General features: G+C 43.1%; 2 long non-coding RNA genes across 2 annotated transcripts in view; one reads left to right on the top strand and one right to left on the bottom strand.

Annotated features, from left to right (window-relative positions):
- LOC127488503 (uncharacterized) overlaps nt 1-6,387 on the top strand; it is a 38,312-nt gene extending 31,925 nt beyond the window's left edge. The window contains exon 3 of the long non-coding RNA XR_011382903.1: nt 6,261-6,387. This is a non-coding gene — a long non-coding RNA (uncharacterized lncRNA). The remainder of the gene's footprint in view (nt 1-6,260) is intronic.
- On the bottom strand, nt 1,138-2,863 carry LOC138845723 (uncharacterized). The gene is made up of 3 exons (XR_011382905.1): nt 2,734-2,863; nt 1,752-1,828; nt 1,138-1,268 (listed from the first exon to the last, which is right to left on the bottom strand). It is a non-coding gene; the product is annotated as an uncharacterized lncRNA (long non-coding RNA).
- Nucleotides 6,388-7,894: the final 1,507 nt, after the last annotated feature.

Here is a 7,894-nt window from a genome sequence, read left to right on the forward strand (position 1 = left end):
GAATCAGAAGTGGCCATGACCGGCGCTGTGGTGTAGTGGGTTAAGCCACTACTTGCAGTGCTGGCATCCCATATGGGCACTGGTTCGAGGATCAGCTGCTCTACTTCCAATCCAGCTCTCTGCTATGGCCTGGGAAAGCAGAAGGTGGCCCAAGTCCTTGGGCTCCTGCACTGGTGTGGGAGACCTGGAGGAATCTCCAGCTGTTGCAGCTACTTTGCCACCTTAAACAAAACTAAGTTTTCTAAGTTTAAGGAATGAAGGGAGGGATATTGGAGGAGCTATCTGCCAGTTTCTAGCAATTTTCTGTTTGAATCTGTTGTACAGAATCTATATCTAGATTGCATTCTTTCCATAATGCAATGAAAGACAGCTAACATACATATAGGATCTGCATTAATAAAGAATCGTACAATATTTCATACCAAGTTATAGTACAGGAGTATGTCAAAAAGATCATGGCAAAGTAGAAACAAATGTACATTTTCCATGGACTTCTTGACATACCAAAACGTTTTGTGATGTAAGCCTAGTGGAGTTTAGTGGTATACAATACTTAGATTGCTCTTTAAAGTTTGTCCCAGTGTAATGTGAGTGAAGAGTTGTATCTCAATGGTTTTTCTCCAGTGTGGGTTGAGGAATGAGACAACAGATGTTTTCTTGCATTTGATTCAGGGTTTCTGCCCAGGATGTATGTGCTTGTGCTGAAGGCTTTTCCACACTGAGTACATGCATAGGGCTTCTCTCCAGTGTGAGACCTCGTGTGTTTCTTAAGGGAGGACTGACAAATGGAGGCTTTCCCACAGGCACTGTATCCATAGGGATCTTCTCACGTGTTAGTTCTGACACTTTTTGGAAGGGACGGAGGGGCAGTGAAAGCTTTCTTATGTTCATTACACTTCACGTTCTGCTCCACAGCGTGTATTTTTTGTGGGTGGCACTAAGGGAGGGCCTTTTTCTGTAGTCACTGCATTTACAGAGCTTCTTTCCAGCAGGTAACCTGCATTCTTCCTTCTCAGGATATGAGCAGATAAAGGATATACCATATTGATTGTACTCAAGTACTCTCAAAGGAGAAGTTTTCTAAGGGACGATTCTTGATTGAAACCTTTTTCAAGAGTTTTCTCTCTAGTGTGAGTACTCACATGATTCCTAAGAGTTGAGGGAAGGCTGGAGAATCTGCCATGTTCTGTGTATTTGTAGCATTTCTCGCCATTGCAATATCTTGTACAAGTAAGGGAAGAGTTCTTGCCGGGGTGGGGGTTTGGTACCTGTTGAATAAGAGTAAGTGGTGACTAAAGACTTTCTTACTTTCACCATTGACATGTTTGCCATTTTCAATATTATGTACAACGTTTCAAGCTGAATAAGCTCAATATCCTGCTAAGGCTCCACTGTATTAATAGTTACTCAAGCAAGTGAAGAATGAAGTAATCTAAGTAAATGCTTACCTATGGGTATTTTCTGCGAGGCAACAAATGTTGGGTTTACAGATTTCCCCAATTTCGTGAGAAACATAAACTCTCCTGAGACAGCATTCTGCACAGAAATTGCATCTTTTGACTTGAGTTTCAAATTAGCATAGGGAAAATTTTTATGATTACTGAAGAAAAGGTTGAGATGAAAGAAAAGTAGGTCCCATTCGTAAATAATACTGGAGGGAGAAAAGCTCATAAAGGACCTCAGCATGCTTTTCCATTCCAAATTACCAACCCTCACCAGCCAAGGCTGCTGCCCATAGTGCCCAGGCTCACCTGTACAGGCACTGTGGAGAATTCCTTTGTTCTCTCATCTCCCTTGGAGATCAGATTACGTTTACAGAGCTGATGCCCTGCGTGTGAGGAAGCATACGTGAAGGGGGAGACTGAGGGTGACAAGAAATCTTTCCACAAAACTGATTTCAACACTTTGTTTCGCTGCTCCTAAAGTTGCACTTGACAATCAGAACAGAGCTGTTCAACAAGGACCAAAAAGCAAATGCTCCATCCCCATATGGAATTGACTCTTAGTTAATTTGCAGTCTGATCTTTGGCAAGCATTCTAAGATTTTAGTGACACAGAAGATGAAACCAGTGCATTTTCAGAGGAAGCCATCAGACTGCCCCACAATGGGAGGAGTCATCTGTTTGGGGCTTTACCTAGTCCTCCCATTCTCTTTTTGGAACAGAGTATGTGCTTAAGAACTACTGTCTGGGGCAAGTATTTGGCCCAAGAGTTTACATGCATGTGTCTTAGACATCAGAGTACCTGGGTTTGCTACTCAGCTCGACTCTTGAGTCTAGCTAGCTTCCTGCTAATGCAGACCCTGGGAGGCAGCACTGCCTCAAATGACTGGGTTCCTGCCACTCATGTGGGAGACCTGGATTAAATTTAGACATTAGGGGATTGAACCAGCAGATGGGAGCTCTATCCAATTAAAAATAAATCTGTGGGGCCAGCACTGTGGTGTAGCAGGTAAAGCTGCTGCCTGCAGTGCCGGCATCCCATGTGGGCACCGTTTCAAGTCCTGGCTGCTCCACTTCTGATACAGCTCTCTGCTGTGGCCTGGGAAAGCAATAGAAGATGTCCCAGGATGTACCCGTGTGGGAGACCCAGAGGAGGCTTTTGATCAGCACAGCTCCAGGCAGCAGAGAAGACCTCTCTCCTTCTCTGTGTGTAACTCTTTCAAATAAATAAATCTTAAAAAAAAAAATCTACTTGCTGCAAGAGTAAATGAAGGAGTGAGGCCTGCCTTACCCTCTGAGGCCAGGTTCCTAAAGTTCTCCAGCATCACATCTCTGTAGAGATTTCTCTGAGCAGGGGTCCAGCAATGCCCACTCCTCCTGGGAAAAGTCCACTGCCACTTCCTGGAAGGTCACCGAGTTCTAGAACGTCACAGACATATTCTGGCTCAGTCAATGAATGTCTTCAACAATGCATCAGAAGGGTGGCAGGTGCCAACCGGACTGGGAAAGGAGACCCCAGGCAAAAGCAGCTCAGACCAGCATCAGAGGCCTCGTATTTGCCCCAGTGCTCAGTTCTTAGAATTCGCCCCTTTCAACTTTATTTCCTGGGCCATTGTACTCAGGCGTTACCAGCTTTCCTAAGATATGGTTGTCCTCATTCAGATCCCGTGTTGACAGGGCATACTGCAGCAATGAGCGCGATGCATGGAAAATGACCTCCCTAGTGACAATCTCTCTTCCTAGTACCCAGCAGAGTGTAGAATTCATACTGCATCTGGAGGAGTATCCCAACAAGATTAACAAATATAACAGCAGCTTTTCCTAGGCCTTTCCTGTCATGAAGCCAGAGACCTGGGGAAAACTGAGGCTCATCACTTGGGCTGAAGCTACAGATCAAGGGCAAGAGAACTGCTCTTTGGGAACTTTTTTTTTTTTTTTTTTTTTTTTGGTATAAAATGATTTCCTGGGCTAGTGGATTAAGCTACAGTCTGTACCCCTTACGGGTGCCATCTGTTCAACTCCCAGCTGCTCCACTTCTGATCCAGCTCCCTCTAATGTACTTGGGAAAGCAGCGGAGGATGGCCCAAGTGCTTGGGTCCCTGCACCCACAGTAGGAGACTGCATGAAGCTCCTGGCTTCAGCCTGGCTATTGCAGGCATCTGAGAAGTGAAGCAGCAGAAGGAAGATCTCTGCCTCTCCCCTCCCCCCTCTCTGAAAACAAACCATGTCCTACATACCTGTGACCAGGGTGTCCCCACTTTTGCAGCCATTCTTACCCTGGGTGTTCCTTTCTGACTGGGCAGGACCTTGAGCAGACAGAGCTAGAAGATGAAGTTGTGAAGAGTCTAGACTAGCCAGGTATTCAACATCAGCAAGTCCGGAAGACTCCTCATAATAAAGAACAATCATACATGCATACAAACAAACAGGGTTTGTCTCTTAGTATATCCCTTAATTAGGACTAAAGTACTTTGTTGTTGTTGTTGTTAAACTTTTTCCTACACTAAACCACTGTAAAAAGACTTACAGCCAAACACAGCTCAGCAGCAAGGAGCTTCTGTAAGTGGCAAACTACCTTAAATGCCAGGTACCCATGACAGAAACCAGGACTTACTGGGCAAAGAGCCAAGTCCTGTATAGAATAGAAGCTTCAAGATGAGTCTGGAACATATTAAAGCCACACCCCTTGGGGCCGATACTGTGGCACAATAGGTTAAGTATCTGCCTGTGGTGCTGGCATCCCGTATCTTTGTAATTCTGCCTCTCAAGTAAATAAAATCAATCTTTTTCTTAAAAATTTATATTGTGTATCATTTCTTTATTTGCATGCATTTAATAAATACAACTTTGGGAATATAGTAATTCGTCCCACTGTACCTGGCTTCCCACCACTCTCCCTCTTCTCTGTCTTAGTAAAAAACCAAGATCTATTTTCATTTAACTTTCCACACAGAAGATTAACTCTAGGTAAAGAGTTTAACACTTTGTGAGAAAGAAAAGGAAAAAAACTCAACTGTTCAACAGTTTCCTCATCTTTTAAATGGGACCTCTTAGGGTTGGATTGAGAGTGAAATAATCTGCGTAAATTACTTAATAACTTCCAGTTCATAAGGACTTTATAAATCCTTATATTTTATATATTAGAAATTATCATTTGCCTATATTTCCATGCAGATGGCATATTTTTACTTTATACTAAAAGGACTATATTCCATGATAATATTTATTTATTTGAAAGGCAGAATTACAGAGAGAGGGGGAGGCAGAGATATCTTCCATTGGCTGATTCACTCCCCAAATGGACTCAACAGCCAGGGCTCCAGGAGTTCATTTGGGTTTCCCACATGGGTGCAGAGGCCTAAGCACTTGGGCCATCTTCAGCTGCTTTCCCAGGCACTTTAGCAGAGAACTGGATCAGAAATGCAGCAATCAAGACTTGAACAGGTGCCCATATGGGATGTCAGCGCCACAGGTGGTGGCTTAACCAGCTGTGCCACAGCACTGGCCCCATTGTCAAAAAAAATCTTTCAGTCAGTTTATTTGAAAGGCGGAGACAGAGAAGTGCTTTCTTGCACTGGTTTACTCACCAAGAACGAACCAAGCCTAGTGGTTAAGATGCTCACATCTCAAATCGGAGTGCCTGGCTTCGATTCTAGGCTTGAGCTCCTGACTCCAGGAGCTTTTTGCCAGTGCAGACCCTAGGAGGCAGCAATGACGACTCAAGTAGTTGGGTTCAGGGCACCCATATGGGAGAGCTGGACTGCGTTCCTGAATTCAGCCCTGGCCACTGGACATTTGGGGGGAATGAATCAGCAGATTGGAGCTGTTTTTTTTTTTTTTTTTCTCAAATAGGCAATAAGCAAGATGGACTATATCAAACTAAAAAGTTCTTGTGCTGCAAAGAATTGACAAGTAACCTTATGGAATGGGAAAACATATTTGCAAACCAAATATTCAATAAAGTTAATGTGAAAGGAACTCAATACAAGTCAAAACCTTTTAATGAGAAAAAAAAAAAGCCAAGGACCTGAATATATTTTTTCAAAAGAAAAAATAAAATGAGTAACAGTAAAAGTGTTCATCATCACTAATTATCAAGAAAATGCTATTCAACACTAGGTAGCTACTCACACACTAGTTATAATGGCTATTATCAAAAACTCAAAAGGTTACAAGTGTTGGCCAGGATATGGAAAAAAGGGAACCCTGATACACTACTGGTGGGAATGTAAATTAGTATAGCTGTTGTGAAGACACTATGGAGGTTCCTCAATATAACAAAAATAGACTACCGTATGATCCAGCAACTGAAGAACTCTGCACTCCTGTTTCCACTGTAGCATTATTCACAACAGCCACATACACAAAACCATAGCAGACATGAAATGGAAATAACCTCAGTGTGTGAATGAATAAAGATATGAGGGGGGATCTTCAAAAGTTCATGGACAGTGTATATTTTTAAAATTTTTACTTATTTGAGAGGCCAGCGCTGTGGCATAGCAGGTAAAGCCACTGCCTGTAGTGCCGGCATCCCATATGGGTGCCGGTTCAAATCCCGGCTGCTCCACTTCCAATTCAGGTCTCTGCTATGGCCTGGGAAAGTAGTACAAGATGGCCCAAGTCCTTGGGCCCCTGCACCCGCATGGGAGACCCAGAAACTTCTGGCTCCTGGCTTCAGCTCCGGCTGTTGCGGATGGGGGGGGGGGTGAGCCTTATCCTCAGGAAACAACATGAAAAGCTGTAACAAAGATCCACTTCTGCAATAAGAGAAGGAATTAGCTTCTAGTCTTAACAGAAACTCTTTTTTTTCCCCAGAGAGGAAATGAATAGAGAAATCTCTGAGGAAGAATTAAGCAAGCACTGGATGAGTGATAAATTATAACAAAGGAAAAACAAGTTGGAAGCTGGTCAAGCAACTGGAAGAGGAAATAAAATCTACAGCTGAAGAACTAAAACTCACAGAAGAAAAGTTGAAATGGAAAGAAGCTGAACTGGAGAATAATGATGCTCACACTTAGGTCGTCCTGCTTTGACATGGAAGAAGTAATGACACAGTGCAAAACCATGGAGATGTAACTGCTTAATTTGGAAGGTTTATAAAGCAATTAACACCTGGTGAGGTAGAAGATCTCAAGGCAAAGAACTTAATCACTACTGAAAAAAGTGGCTAAGGCCAAAAAATTGCTGAGGATGTTCAACACCAGATACTGGCAACTGAGACTGCAAATTATGAATATGCAAGGGGGCCGGTGCTGTGGCGTAGTAGGTTAATCCTCTGCCTGCGGTGCCAGCATCCCATATTGGCACTGGTTCTAGTCCTGGCTGTTCCTCTTCCAATCCAGCTCTCTGCTGTGGCCTGGGAAGGCAGTAAAAGATGGCCCAAGTCCTTGGGCTCCTGATTGGTGCAGCTCCGGCCATTGCGGCCATTTGAGGAGTGAACCATCGGAAGGGAGACCTTTCTCTTTGTCTCTCCCTCTTACTGTCTGTAACTCTACCTCTCCAATAAATAAATAAATAAAATCTTAAAAAAAAAGAATATGCAAGGTGGGGGCTGGTGCTGGAGAAGTCTCTGCCTGGGGTATTGGCATCCCATATGGGCACCAGTTCGAGTCCCAGCTGCTCCACTTCCCATCCTGCTCCCTGCTTATGTGCTTGGGAAAGCAGAAGATGGCCCAAGTCCTTGGGCCCCTGCTCTCACATGGGAGACCCAGAAGCTCTTGGCTCCTGGTTTTGGATTGGCCTAGCCCCAGTTACTGTGGCTATTTGGGGAGTGAACCAGTGGATGGAAGATTATCTCTGTCTCTCCTTCTCTCTGTGTGACTCTGCCTTTCAAATAAATAAACAAATAAATAAAATCTTAAAAGAAAAACCTCTGTGGTCAGCTTGCTAAAAACAAACAAAAAACAGACAAACAAAAAACAAAAATAAAACCCAAAACAACGTGAGACAAAGTTCAGGAGGAATTGAATAAAATTCTGGGTGTTAAACACTTTGATCCTTCAGATTTTTTTCATCATAGAAGTAAAAAGGCAATGCAAACTGCTACTGAGCTGGAATGCAGTGTCAAGACTCATGCAGGTAAATGTCTGAAAAGCTGGTTGAAGGTGATGATTGTTACCATTGTTGATGGTGTTATGTTCAGTGTTGTATTCACCTGCCTATCCTTAGATGTGTGAAAGGAAGCTCAACAGTTTTCCCAAAATTTCTGATATTTTCTGTTACAAGTACCTCCTCCTTAAGCCTCCCTTTCATCATCTCATTCTAATCTTCTACCTAGCTTTCCAGCTTACAAAGCATCTCATCAAATTGATTCCTTTAAAAATCACTATATTATTATTATTATTATTATTATTATTTTAAAGGTTTATTTATTTATTCAAAAGTCAGAGTTATACAGAGAGAGGTCTTCCATCTGCTGGTTCATTCCCCAATTGGATGCAACGGCCAGA

This window comes from Oryctolagus cuniculus, chromosome 16, assembly GCF_964237555.1.
Source record: "Oryctolagus cuniculus chromosome 16, mOryCun1.1, whole genome shotgun sequence".
Lineage (NCBI taxonomy): Eukaryota > Metazoa > Chordata > Mammalia > Lagomorpha > Leporidae > Oryctolagus > Oryctolagus cuniculus.